The sequence below is a fragment of the Ursus americanus genome, chromosome 3 (assembly GCF_024610735.1).
Source record: "Ursus americanus isolate L20-20 chromosome 3, mUrsAme1.1.p, whole genome shotgun sequence".
Taxonomy (NCBI): domain Eukaryota; kingdom Metazoa; phylum Chordata; class Mammalia; order Carnivora; family Ursidae; genus Ursus; species Ursus americanus.
In genome coordinates, this window is record NC_142129.1 from 38,138,743 (window position 1) to 38,153,383 (window position 14,641).

The following is a 14,641-nucleotide window of genomic DNA, read 5'->3' on the forward strand; positions in this document are numbered from 1 at the left end:
ACTTAATATCCAAGAACACCATACACATCACCCTCTAGACTGAAGAACTGAAACCAGAGAATGAGAAGAGAGTTGGTGAAGTTCATGTAACCATCATCTGATACCTTCACCTTCTTGCTACAGAAGCCAATGAAAGCTATGCTAATTTTAGATAAACTAGAAGGTTTCCTGATCCTATTAAGTGAAACTTTCTCTCATTGTTAACAATTAGGCCAAGGGCATTAGCTACAGAAGGGTATCCTTGGACAGATACAGAATATTAGAACAGCGAAGAGGAAGCCGCACGGATACATTGTCTCTTCAAATATCAGGAACTTCTACATCAGAGCAGTAGAGCACTGGATCAAGTCCATCTCTGCCAGAGGCTTAGTCCAAAAACCTCCTGTTGGCATTTGTAGCAAATAAGGCCCCCTGTACTTCCGGCAGCATCTGCTGGACTATGCAACCTAGCTGGCTTTCTAGAGTACTGGAAACTTGTATTTTATGATCTCCATTATGGATCTCAAATCCACCACTACCTCCTCAGGCAGGTAGTCCTCCTCATCAATTTGGACGTCAACATCTTTTTTGGTGGCAATTTTGTACACAGAAATCACTTTTGGCACTGCAGTCTTTACCAGAGGGAAATCCTGCACCCTAAAATGTACAATTATTCGGGGCTCCAACAGTTGGTACAAACTCTGGAAGACCAGTCCATCCACCAGCACTGGGTACCTGGTTGTGTCTTATCACTTTGCTGAGCCTGTTTCACTCCATTTAGTAGATCTGTGATAAAGTCATCTCTCACTCTGAGGACTCTGGGCTTTGCTTGATTCATCAGATTGGACATCTGAGTTTTCTTCTGCTGTTCAATCTGCTTTTCTTTCTTCTCATAGTATTCCATAATCTTTGGTCTTTGGGTTTACCCAAGACGACCTTTCTCAATACTGAACTCTTCTCTGCCTTTGCATCTATTTCTTTGGCTTTCTCGTTGGCTTCTTGTTCCATAAAAGCCATCGTATGCTTCATCTGCTTTTGCACATCAGCATCGCTGAGGGCCATGGTGAAGGCGATGCTAGGCCAGAGGGCAACTGGCTCCAGCTTAGGTTTGAAAGGGGCAGTGGAAGGAAGGGGAAAGGAAAACACAATGCAGGTTTTGGCTTCCTTTGCTTTATAACTCCGGCTTCTGGTTTCTCTCAGACAATTTTTGAATCATGGTTTCCATCTCATAGTCCAAGATCACTACTCCAGCTCAAACTATCACATCTGCATGCCAGGCAGAAGGAAGGAGAAAAAATACTGGGAAAGGACATTTCTCCTTTCTTTAAGTACATCTTCTGGAAGTTAAACACACCTTTTCTTCCACATGAATTCCACTGCTCACAGTAGTCAAAACAGCAAATCTAGCCACAAAGGAAGCCTGGAAATACAAGTCCTATGTTGCACAATTGTACACATAGGAATCACTGGGAAGATCAATTGCTGAAGAAAAAGGAAAGAAAATGTAAAGGGGAAAATTATCGCCTTAGGAGTTTATTTGACTATGAGAATTTGGATCATCTTCTTGTCTGGATAACTTCACCAGAAAAATTCATTAAAAATATTTTGAACATTAAAAACAGACCCTGATAAAAGTAGTACTAAAATTCCTTTGTGTATTTCCAAACTGGATGGTAGTGCTAAATAGATAAACTTCATTTCCCCTTATTTTGCTGACATTTCCTAATAACCCTATGCATTCAGAATAAATATTTTGAAGATCACTTTAGATAGCTTTTTGAATCAAAAGGGATGAGTTTTTCAGGAATTCTAAGCATCTGACAGCATTAGAGAAGGGAGTTAATATCTTTGTCTTATTCAACAACATACACATGTGATTCTTAACACTGTGTAATAACAAACAAACAAAAAAACAAGAATAGCCCATTTTGGATATTATTCTTTTTCTTAATCTAAGCACATTAAATGGAATATCTCACTTATTATTGACTGGTCATAAATAATTACATTCTTCTTATTTAGGTACATACTTTCAGGTACTTGATTTTTTAGCTTGAATAAATTTATTTTTATTTATATGAAATTGATTTCATTTTTATTTTATTTTAAATGTAGTAATAGTGTTTTATATTTTTTACAAATACCTTTTTATTTAGTAAATTAATTTCATGGTCCGTTTTCAGTAGTGACATATTTCCTTTTAAAATAAATTGATATAGGGGCGCCTGGGTGGCACAGCGGTTAAGCATCTGCCTTCGGCTCAGGGCGTGATCCCGGCGTTATGGGATCCGCTATGAGCCTGCTTCTTCCTCTCCCACTCCCCCTGCTTGCATTATCTCTCTCGCTGGCTGTCTCTATCTCTGTCGAATAAATAAATAAAATCTTTAAAAAAAAATAAATAAATTGATATGTTCCTTCCCCTATTGTCCTCCGTGCTATTGCTTATGTTCCACATATGAGTGAAACCATATGATTATTGCCTTTCTCTGCTTGACTAATTTCACTCAACATAATCCCCTCTAGTTCCATCCATGTTGATGCAAATGGTAGGTATTCATCCTTTCTGATGGCTGAGTAATATTCCATTGTGTATATGTACCACATCTTCTTTATCCATTCATCTGTTGAAAGCCACCTCGGCTCCTTCCACAGTTTGGCTATTGTGGACATTGCTGCTATGAACATTGGGGTACAGGTGCCCCTTCTTTTCACTACATTTGTATCTTTGGGGTAAATACCCAGTGGTACAATTGCTGAGTTGTAGAGTAGCTCTATTTTTAACATCTTGAGGAACCTCCATACTGTTTTCCAGAGTGGCTGTACCAATTTGCATTCCCACCAACAGTGTAAGAGGGTTCCACTTTCTCCACATCCTCGCCAACATTTGTTGTTTTCTGCCTTGTTAATTTTTGCCATTCTAACGGGTGTAAAGCGGTATCTCTTTGTGGTTTTGATTTGTATTTCCCTGATGGCTAGTGATGTTGAACATTTTTTCATGTGTCTGTTAGTCTTTTGTACGTCTTCTTTGGAGAAGTGTCTGCTCATATCTTCTGCCCATTTTTTGACTGGATTATTTGTTTTTGGGTGTTGAGTTTGAGAAATTCTTTATATATCTTGGATATCAGCCCTTTATCTGAAATGTCATTTGAAAAATCTTCTGCCATTCCGTGGGTTGTCTCTTAGTTTTGTTGACTGTTCCTTTGCTGTGCAGAAGCTTTTTATCTTGATGAAGTCCCAAAAGTTCATTTTTGCCTTTGTTTCTCTTGCCTTTGGAGATGTGTCATGAAAGAAGTTGCTGTGGCCAATGTCGGAGAGGTTACTACCTATGCTCTCCTCTAGGATTGTGATGGATTCTTGTCTCACATTGAGGTCTTTCACCCATTTGAGTTTATCTTTGTGTGTAGTATAAGAGAATGGTCAGTTTCATTCTTCTGTATGTAGCTGTCCAATTTTCCCAGCACCATTTATTGTTACACACAACTAATGAATCATTGAACACTATATCAAAAACTAATGATGTACTGTATTGTGGCTAACTTAATGTAATAAAATAAATAATAAATAGATAAATAAATAAATAAATAAATAAATAAATAAATAAATAAATAAATTCATATAAATAAATAGAGCCATTTTAAATATATTAAGCACAGGTGGTAGTTGGACATGGCAAAAATGTGAATGTGGTAAATAAATGACTGACAGTTAAACAACACAGAGAAAATGTACTTATTATATCCTTCAAGTAATGTTTCATATATATAATGTTTCAATATATAAATAGCTCTCAACCAGAGATTGATGGGAATTGTGCATAAATGTCTCAGTGCCCTTCCTCTTTTGTTGAGATAATTTTGAGGCCCAGAGTCTTCCTGTAGTAATGAACTCCAGCTACCCATCAGGATGGATAGCTGGCCTAGCCACACTCCCAATACTGGCTGCCATCTTTTCCCTGGTCCCCCTCCTCCATTTTCCAGCAACTCTCAAAAATGACCAGTTAAACTTTGGGTGGTTATTAATATGCAGTAAGTTTGAGGTTTTTTTTTTTTTTGTTTTTTTTGTTTTTTTTTTTAGTTTGAGATATTTTTGAAGCACACTTTCTCAATGTTCCATGTTTAAGGCAGAAACATGCCTTGATAGCCAATGAACTGTGAAGAAATTTGTACAGAATAATGAAGCACCTAATATCTACAGAAGACTACCAACCTCCACACAGAGTTGATATGGAAAGTGCCAGAGCGTCAGTATTAATAACTAATAATGAATCATGACTCATGAATTATAATAAAATATTCATTTACCTTCTAACTTTTAGCAAAATAACTTTGATTCCCTAGAAAATATACTTATTGCAAGAGGTATGACCCTAGGTAGTAAGTGTACTTTTGATGGTATAAATCCTGTATCGGCCATCATTCCACAACTAATTTGTAATGGATGTATCTTACTAACATTTCTGGGTCTGTTGGTAAAATCAATAGTAACCAAGAAAATTTCTACTTTACTTACCGTACACTGAATGATAAAAATGTTTTAGTTATTAATATTCATAAAAATTCACAACTTAATGATATATCAGCACAACACATGTAAACATTCCCCACATTAGCTTACATTTCTCAAACTGTTTTTGTTTTGTTTTTGAGTGGTATATTTTAGTATATTACAGTTCTGGTGGAAAAGTGATAAAGGGATCCAAACCACAACATGTTAGGAATAACTAAAATACTGTATTACTACAGAACAATAATAACACCTGATGCCTATGAACACATCTTCAGTTGCCTAGTTGTTAAGCTTGCCTGTCTTACACTGTGTCAGAGTTGAGGTTAAAATCTTTATTTCACTGACCAAAGTGTTGCCTATGTTCATGGAGCAGACTTCTTTACATGTTCCAAAATAGACATTTTCATGTGTCTAGCTTCACAATGTGCTATGTCTCATCTCTCACTTTCAGCTCATCGATATTGTCATAACAGAATATATATTCAATTATAGCAACAGTGAACCTCACATATTTATCAAAAGTGGGGCATACTGTGAAAACTTGGCAGGACACCAAAGAGCCATGGAAAACTTTCTGAGAACCACTGGCTCCAAAAAAAACCATAATTTGCTTCAATTGTGAATGGTCTATCATCTCATCTATGTTCTTTTGACTAAATATGTGTCAGTATTCTACATACATATTTCTCTTCCAATATAAATATATTTTTATTGCTCTTAGATTTTTTACTTGAATACCATCTATATTCATACTTAAGAAATAAACCTGTTAGTATGTTTACAGATACTTTAACATTTTATAAAATGTGTGGCATACCCAGCATGATACTCGTATGTGTAGCGGACACTGTCAGAGTCTTGACTACATACTCCGGATGCTACCATTTCAGTATTTTCCTGAGGGTTTCCAAATCCCGTTACCTGCATCTCTATTCCTGAGGGTTATTTTTTTCCCTGAAAATATGGAAAACTATTCTTTCCAAGTGTATAACAGGCCAGAAGTCCTGGGGAATTAACATGCCCTGGAAATAGCTCTCAACCAGAGATTGATGGGAATTGTGCCCTTCTTCTTTTGTTGAGATAATTTTGAGGCCCAGAGTCTTCCTGTAGTAATGAACTCCAGCTACCCATCAGGATCGATAGCTGGCCTAGTCACACTCCCAATACTGGCTGCCATCTTTTCCCAGGTCCCCCTCCTCCATTTTCCAGCAACTCTCAAAAATGACCACTTGCACTTATAATTTTTACTCAAATGTTTGCTCCTTAGTTTGAGGAAACAAATTAAGGCAATATGATAAATATATCTACCTCAGAATTGTTCTTTTTGCAATTGTCCTTTTGTCTTCTTTTGCTTTAATATCTTAAAATAACTTGTATTAACATTTAGTTATCACTTTTTTTTTTTTTTTAGATTTATTTATCTTAGAGGTTGAGGAGGGTCAGAGGAGGGGAGAGAGAGAGAGAGAAAATCCAAAGCAGACTCCCCGCCAAGCACAGAGACTGATGCAGGGCTCAATCTTATGACCCCAAGATCATGACCTGAGCTGAAACCAAGAGTTGAACGCTAGCCAACTGTGCCATCCAGGCGCCCTAATAGTAACCACTTTTTTGATCACTTTGGTTTGATTCACACTGCCACCAGTTTTCTTCTTCAAACACAGGGTTGGACCTGACTCAAACCTGCTTCTAAATTTTCATTGCCTATTCTATAATGGCCTAATAGGCAAAATCTTCCAAAATCTTACTGAGCTGTTATTTTTTTTAATCTTACCTTCTACTTCATCACCCAGCTTTACTCCTGCCAGACCAGAAAAACGGCCACCTCCAAAACAAGTTCCCATGCTCTCTCAATCTTCAGTGCTTCTACTCGTGCTACTTTCTCTGCCGAGTGGCGTTGTTCAACATGGTAGCCATTAAATCTAAATTTAAAAAAAATTAAATACATTTAAAAATTCAATTCAAACATTTCAAGTTCTCAACTGAGAATTATGTGGCTACCATAATAGACAGTATAGATATAAAATATTTCTATCATCACAGAAAGTTCTATTGGACAGAGCTGGTCTGGAGCATTCTTATATCTAGTTTTTGAAATACTTTTTTTTTTCTTTTACGTTCCTTCTTAAAGCTAACTTTCTGGAGCTCCTGGGTGGCTCAGTTGGTTAAGCATCTGACTCTTAATTTCGGCTGAGGTCGTGATCTCAGGGTTGTGGCATCAAGCCCTGAGTCAGGCTCCGTGCTCAGTGGAGGTCTGCTTGAGATTCTCTTTCTCCCTCCACCCCTCTACCTGCTCATGCACTCACTCTCTCTCAAATAAATAAATAATAAATAAATATTTTTTAAAAAAAGTTTTCTGTGAAAATTCTCCCAAAGTAGAATTAATTTTGTCACGTCTCTATTCATTCACTGATTTAACTTTATTTCATTCAATCAATCACATGACAGATACTGTGTATTTTATTTATGAATATCGGTGCATATAAATCATTTATGCATAGGTAGATTCCTTAAAGACAAAATTAGTGCATTCTCATTCTTGTATTTTTTAAGACACTTAGCAAAATGCTTTACTTATCAACAAATATTCATTTAATTCTTAGGAACTAGTTTAACTGAATTAAACATTCCTCTAGAGACTATTCCTATATGCTTCTTTTGAACCACTTCTTTCCTAATGCTGTATTTTTGCTGTCATTACTTAGAATCTACAGTCTTTATTAAATTTTGAAAGCCTACCGAAATTATTTTGAACCTTAATTGTATCATCTAGTCTAAATTAATAATGCCATTTCTGTATTACATATAAATTTGATACACAGTTTATTTCTCAGAGCACTAACATTTTCATTTTTTCTCTGGCACCCAAAAACATCCAATATAATTCCTTTTTATAATTATAAAATTCTAGAGAACAGAAACCATGTCCGTATCATTAAAAATGTCTACATCCTTGCATAGAATTTTGCTTAATGTCTGTTTTACTTTGATGCTTGTTGTCACTTCCAGAGCCAATCTGTAGAGAATTCATGCACACAGTAGAGCTGGAGTGCTTAAAATGTTCTTCAACATAGGAACTGGGCCCTTGTTGTATTCCATTTACTTAATTAAACATTAATAGATGTTTTGAATAGAGTTTGCCAAAAATAACCCTAGAGACCACTGGAGCTTTCAGTCTTTCTAAATTTGATACACAGACACTCTTTACATATTGCTGTTTCACCTGCTATATACCCGAATAGTACTATCATCTTTCCAGTCCTTCTGATCTCCATATAGGGCATACGGAAGGTTCAAACCAAGTAGATTTTCATTTTTGTAGGGGTAGTATAGACTCTCTAAATGATCACTAAGTTCTTTTCAAAATCCTAGCAAATTGTGGCAGAACCTAAGCTTAAAAGATCCCGAGAGAATCTTCTAAAAAGCATCTATTAAAACAGGCTACACATTTTTAATGCATTTTTGATTTGAAGTATCAAATGAAAGATGCATTGTCTTTGGAAAAAGTGCCAAAAACTAGAGTCAAATCTATCATGAACTCTCTTTTCAAAAGTGGTTATGGAACTGCATCATCCTAGTTAGGATAAAGTTTGAAAATAAATGATCTCTAAACATTGACTCTTAACTATTACATGTCTCAAATCCAAAACAAAAAGTAGGTTAAACATTAAAGTTCAAGAAATACTATCTCATAATCAGTTATCTAATCTAAAAAATCATGTTTCCATACATTTTGTTATTCATGTCCAGTAACTAGATTTTTAACTTTTAAAATAGAAAGTGTAATCTTACTTCCTTTAAGTTTTAATTAAGGAAGGAATATTCAAAAATGTCTAACACCTGCTTTATAATAAGTAGAGTATTATTTCAAATGCCAGATGGACCAATTAAGATATTCTTTTAGATGATGCAAAATCTTGTGATGTAGTTTTTTTTTCAAATCCAAATTTAAATATGCACTATAAGAATGTAATATTATCTAAGTACATGTTAATGAAATACTTTCATTTTTACCCTGGAGACAGCGCAAAGCACTGTCATTTTTTTTTTTTTTTTCTTCTCCAGTATTCCCTCTTCATTCTCATCTTCCAATTCCACTGTTTTAACACCCATGCTTTTGTTTCCCTGTGACTACTGCTGGAAGCAGCTCATATTTTACAGAGAATTGAGCTCCCCAGAACAAAGGGAGAAATACAGGCTTTTAACCTGCAAGTACATGGAAATTAAAATTGGTAAAAGATAAAAGGTATAGAGAAAAATAGACTGAATCTGTATATAAAAATACTTTACAAAGACTATATCCTCAGTTGGCTCCTATATTTACACAAATCATTTTCACACAGTTTATTCCATTCACACGGTAGGAACCCCACTGGTAGCTTCTACCCAAATCAACCATCCAGCACACATTTTTAACACTCGCAAGCCACAAGTTCCATGAAGAGTTCTCTGAAAATATTTGTTTATAGTTCCTAACCCCTTTCTTAGACTCACAACTGTAAATAGCTGATTTTGCATAAACTGACTAGGTTCTCTATGTCTAGTCAGAGAATAATTTCACAACTTCATTCCTACAGGCAAAGATAGCAGTTTTTATCTTCTGTTGTCTTTCGATGCTTTGTTTATATTGAGTTGGTTGCATTTAACACCTTGCTTTTAATTTTCCTATTTCACATCATTCTTCCCCAATAATCTCCAAAGTCCTTCGGAGTCAAGGCCTGGTGTCATTCATCTGTTATCTCTGATGGTCAGAACAGCAAATTTTTCTGTGCACTTAGCTGTGGATTATGCTCTATGTGTTCTTAGTCTCATCAGTATGCATGTATGGCTCAATCTTTTCACACTGACAAATACAATCACCACATCACTGGAGGCAACCTAAAGATAGGGCAATGAGAGTTTCTATCTAAAGCCACAGCTGGGAGAAACTCCCCTGCTGGTCAGCAGTAACTTAGGCCAAGTAGTGGTTGATTCACATTCAAACAAAGCCTTTCGGCACTGCGTGTGACAGAAGCAGCCTGTCAGATGAAATTCCACCATTTCAACAGAGCACCATTTAGATCCCCTGTTCTTTGTCTTACTTCCACACTAGACTTTTCATTGAGGTCCCTTAAACAGACTGTCTGTATGAGGTTAGAATTCTATCCATCTATCTATATATACAATGCAACCTACAATCATAACCTGATGGCTATAAAAATAAGGTTTGAAGACCCGTAAGAATCTAACTCCATCTTAAAAGCATCATGCCTGCTATAAAGTCCTTTAAAGACGAGGGTTTATGGGGGTGCCTGGGTGGCTCAGCTGGTTAAGCACCCAACTCTTGATTTCTGCTCAGGTCATGATCTCAGGGTCCTGGGATCAAGACTTCCTGTTGCACTCCACGGCTCTGCACGCAGTGAGGAATCTGCTTGATGATTTTCTCCTTTTCTCTCTGCCTCTCCTGCCGCTCACTCTCTCTTTCTCTCTCAAATAAATAAATAAATCTTTAAAAAATAATAAAGACTGGAGAATTTAGAAGACTACAGTTTAACAATTATCCATCTGCAGCCTTCGTGACATTGGGAACATCAACGGTTGAATTTTCTCTCTAAGAGCGTAGTGCTGCAGCCAAATAGGACACTTATGACATTCTACTGAGTCACAGAAGCCAATATTCTGCCAATGACATGGCAGTAAAGAAGATCAGTTTGTAACCTGGGTCTTCATCAGAAGCTAGCTTTCTCCACAAAAGACCCAAGACAGATTGGAGAATGCAGAATGCAAACCATAACAGAGAACTCTAAGATGAGAAAAAACAAGAAACTCTAGGTTTCCCTAGTTATAGAAAAAAAATTATCCTAGAGTAGTACTGAACCAAGCAGAAGTCCAGGATTTTGCTATTAACTTGAAGTGAGAGAGCACTATACGCTAAAGCTTGATAAAGTTTCAGAACTCAGAATGAGCAAGTGCATAAAAAAAAGAATGGTCTGCAAAATCAAGGTTCTTGTCTGGGTGTGGGCATGTGTGTGTGTGAGAGGGTGAAAATGCCAGAATATTACACTATATGCATCCCTACAGAAACAGAAGAGAAATATGAATCACATCATAATAAAGACTAGTTCTTTAAAACATTTTAAGAGTTCATTAGTGTGAAGGCATTAGAAGTTTATATATTTCTCCCCCTACAGATCATTTAGGAACCATATATATATATAATATATGCACATTATATGACATCGTATATTATACTATTTTATAATATTTAATATTACATATTAAACATAATTATATATGCCTCATATATATACATCATATATATTATACATAATTTCATTCTTTTTATCAAAATTTTATTTTGTTCTTGACTTACAATCCTCAGTTAAAGAAGCCCTCCAAGTATTTTTATAGAAAATGTTCTGTATTGGGTAGATCTTCTCTGAGTAATGTCGCAGGCAAAAGTAGACAAAACTGGATGCAGCACTTATTTGAGAATCTTAATAGGACATATTTTTAGAAACCACATTATAGGCTGTGCCATTGAGTGGGAAACCTTAAAAATATGTAGCACTTCATTTCTATAGGCATCAGTGACACACCTAGAAGAATGAAATTCAAAGCATATTATCTTTATTCATGGGTGACTTGACAGGATTCACTCCAGCAGATCCACTCAAACCCCTGAAAAGTTTTGTTAAAACATAACCTGATAAGTAAACAAAGCTCAATTTTCCACTGAAGGGAATGTACTGATACACTTCAATGTTAAATATATTGGGCTATGTGATATGTGAAGTTCTTTCCAATTCTAAAATTTTGTGGTATATGCACGTTATAGGTATGTGTATGTGCATAGGAATTTCAAAATTACTCTGGAGACAGATTCAAGCAATGATGGTGACTGTCTTTCAGAGCTCGTCAAAGAAGCCACTCTCTAAAGAACTGTGCTGCCAACAGTAGTAAGAATCATCAGTCTCACATTTAAGTCAGTTTTCTTTATAGCTAGAATCAATGCATGAAAAAAAAATCACCTTATTTATTTTCAAACACACATGAAGGAATTCAGGAACTTTTCCTCTTGCTAGATATAAAACACAACTAAGCTTTCTGCTGCAGAATTATTTTCTATAAGATTAAGGTTCACATTGATGGAAATTCAAGAAAAATTTTCTCTTCTATGTACTTGCATTATCTTAAAGAGCCATTCAATGAATCATTTTTCTTTCAAATTTATCTACTCTACTGTCTAATGGCTTATAGTTTCCATTTTTATGCATTTTAGAGCATCTACTCATTAACAGGGATATAATGAGCATCAACTGTATGCAAGGCTCTATCCTAATGAGCACAAGAGCTATATACAGTGCTTTCCTCAAAGAGCTTAAGACTAATTTATGAGGTTAAATTATATGTTAATTATACATAAACGATGTAATAATAAGAGCAGGGTATGTATCACCATACATATATGACACTAAGATCACACACAAAATATTTTCAGCATGATTAGACACTAATAATAGTATGCCAGATTATAGAGATTTCACCATGAAGTAAAATGTTTAGGGAAAGCTTAACAATAACAATATGGAAATTACACTGTGCCTTAAAAGTGAATAAACTTCAGGGCACCTGGGTGGCTCAGTCAGTTAAGTGTCCAACGCTTGGTTTTGGCTCAGGTCATCATCTCATGGGTCCTGAGATCAAGCACCACTTCAGCTCCACTCTCAGTGAGGAGTCTGCTGGAAGAGTCTCTCCCTCTGCTCCCCCCCCTCCCACTTGCATGGTGTCTGTCTGTCTCTCTCTCTCATAAATAAATAAATAAATAAATAAATAAATAAATAAATAAATAAACAAATAAATCTTTTTTTAAAAAGTGAATAAACTTCAAACACATTGAGAACTTTGGTAGATCTGGAAAATAGCATAAGAAATGGGTTAAAATATAGTGTGTCCAAGACATTTTGAAGATAAGAATAGACTGGCCAGGAAAAAGGAAGGAATTGAAAGATCCACTTGAAAGGTAGGTTAAACTCAGATTCCAGAGAACTTTATGCTCCCAGCTAAGGAATTCTGGGCTGCATTATTTCATATGAAATGAGAAACCATAGCAAATTCTTTTTTTTCCAAAAGAAATTATGCTGGAGAAAATTTTATGATCAGTCATACAAGAATTAGCACTAGAGAGAGGGAACCAAGAGATTAAAAACAAAAACAGAAACAAACCAAAACAACAACAACAAAAAAACAACCAAACAAACCAACACACAAACAACCTAGCTCGGGACTATTGTAAACTTTACCTGAAGTGATTAGAGTCTGACCTGTGTGTCCTCTCTCTGTGGAATAAACAGAAAGGAAGGAAGGAATGCTTTCAATGGATGTTTTTTTAAAGAATTAGCAGATCTTGGGAAAGGATTTGGAATGGAGAGGGAAAAACAGAATAATTCAGGTTTTCATCCTGGGGGATTGAAAAGTGTTTGTATCATTAATTGAGAAAAGGATGTTTGTTTTGAGAGGTAAGGAAATCTGCTTTACAAAAGCTGAGTTTGGGGTCATAATGGATTATCCAAAGGGACGTGGTTATGAATAAAAAGACGAAGATACTGGAACTAGAGATCAAAACTATAGATACACCTGGATAATGATGCTTGAATAAAAAGAAAGGAGATTTACTACTGAGAGATCATCTGTGATGATCAATATTGCATACTCCATGGAGGGGGAAAGGCAAAGCAGATTTGGGGCAACAAGAAAAGAAGGAGTCAGTGGAAATCACTTATACTTAAACAACTACATGATTAAGAGAAGAAATAATAGATAAAACAAGTAAGTAGAGATAAACATTTTATTTTTTAAAAATGCACTATGTTCAGCCAAGTTGTTATTCATGACTGAAGACAAACAAAAATCTCATATACGCAAGGTCTCAGAATGTCTACTACACAGACACTCTGCTGAATATATCATCTGAAATTTTAGAACAGGTGAAGATTACCTGAAACCCAGGATAAAAATAGTGAAATAATTTATAAATATTTTATTATATTTATAATGTATAATTTATTTTTATTCAATATTTATAAATATTGAAAGTCTTTGAACAGAGAGACATGTACAACAAATTATACATGTGTGTATATATACCTAATGTGTATATATATCTGTATGTGTATATGTATATCTACATATATTTTTGTGCGTGTTCTGTGTTAATACCACCAGAGTTTTTAAGAGAGTCATGAGAAAACAAACAAAAAACCAGAACTGGGTCTAGTACCAAATGAGTTTCTGAATAATAAAAGTCATGTGATAACAGAATTTTTAAAAGATGCTCCTGAGAAAAATATTCCTGAGATAGAGAGTTCTGACTCTTTGGACTTAAAAGCTCTTTGGACACCTAAGTCCAGGACTTCCTGGGTTAACCCGCCTACCCTTAAAGGAAGCTCTTTCTACAGAGAAATGAAGGGCTGTCAGGACCTTAGTTGAGGAACCGATTCTTTTGAGATCATGTCATTTTATACCAAAGTAAAAGTATGAAGGCAAAAACAAGCAATGTGAGAGTTTGGTCTACAGTTTACTCAACTTTGGTATTCCCCGAAGCCCTAAAATGTAGTGGGATCTCAGTTAACAACTTCTCAATGGAATTGAAGGACTGGGCCCTGAGCTAGTCAGACTTTAGTCTCATAGTGTTTTTACAAAAGCATCATGAAATTAGTCCTTTCTTTTCTACAATTAATTAAAACTTTAAAATTATCTTTGTATGGGTTTATTTGGTGAGGTGGTTACACCAAAGGGAATATTCATTTTGGGAATTTAATGATAAGAAATTAATTTCCATTGACATTCTGATTTAAAATTCAAGGACATCTGAACAGTAGGTATGTGAAAAGGTATTAAAGGCCTTCTGGCTGTTTCTTTCATCAACTTTCTTTCCCCCCCCCCTTTTACCATCTTACCTCATTATTTAGCAGGCATGCTGTAGCATGACCAAGAGTTTGAAAAATAAGTGATTGCAGCTGTCAGTGCCTCCTGTCTGAATTCTTGACTTTCTTTATGAGTATGTGGGCTCTGTTGTGTTTTCTAGTAGCAGCCATTACAAAAGGAGGCTCCCTGATTCTTTCATGTAAATTAATTTCTACAGCTGTAACTTTCCCACTTAGCCTGGGGCTTTTCTTTG

The 14,641-nt window shown here is 35.6% G+C and overlaps 1 long non-coding RNA gene and 1 pseudogene across 1 annotated transcript in view; both read right to left on the reverse strand.

Moving 5' to 3' along the window:
• LOC123789061 (uncharacterized) overlaps positions 1-14,641 on the reverse strand; it is a 1,398,020-nt gene that overhangs the window by 324,550 nt on the left and 1,058,829 nt on the right. Inside the window, exon 13 of the long non-coding RNA XR_006778655.2 lies at positions 6,257-6,404. This is a non-coding gene — a long non-coding RNA (uncharacterized LOC123789061). The remainder of the gene's footprint in view (positions 1-6,256; positions 6,405-14,641) is intronic.
• LOC123789060 (V-type proton ATPase subunit E 1 pseudogene) lies at positions 147-1,121 on the reverse strand (annotated as a pseudogene).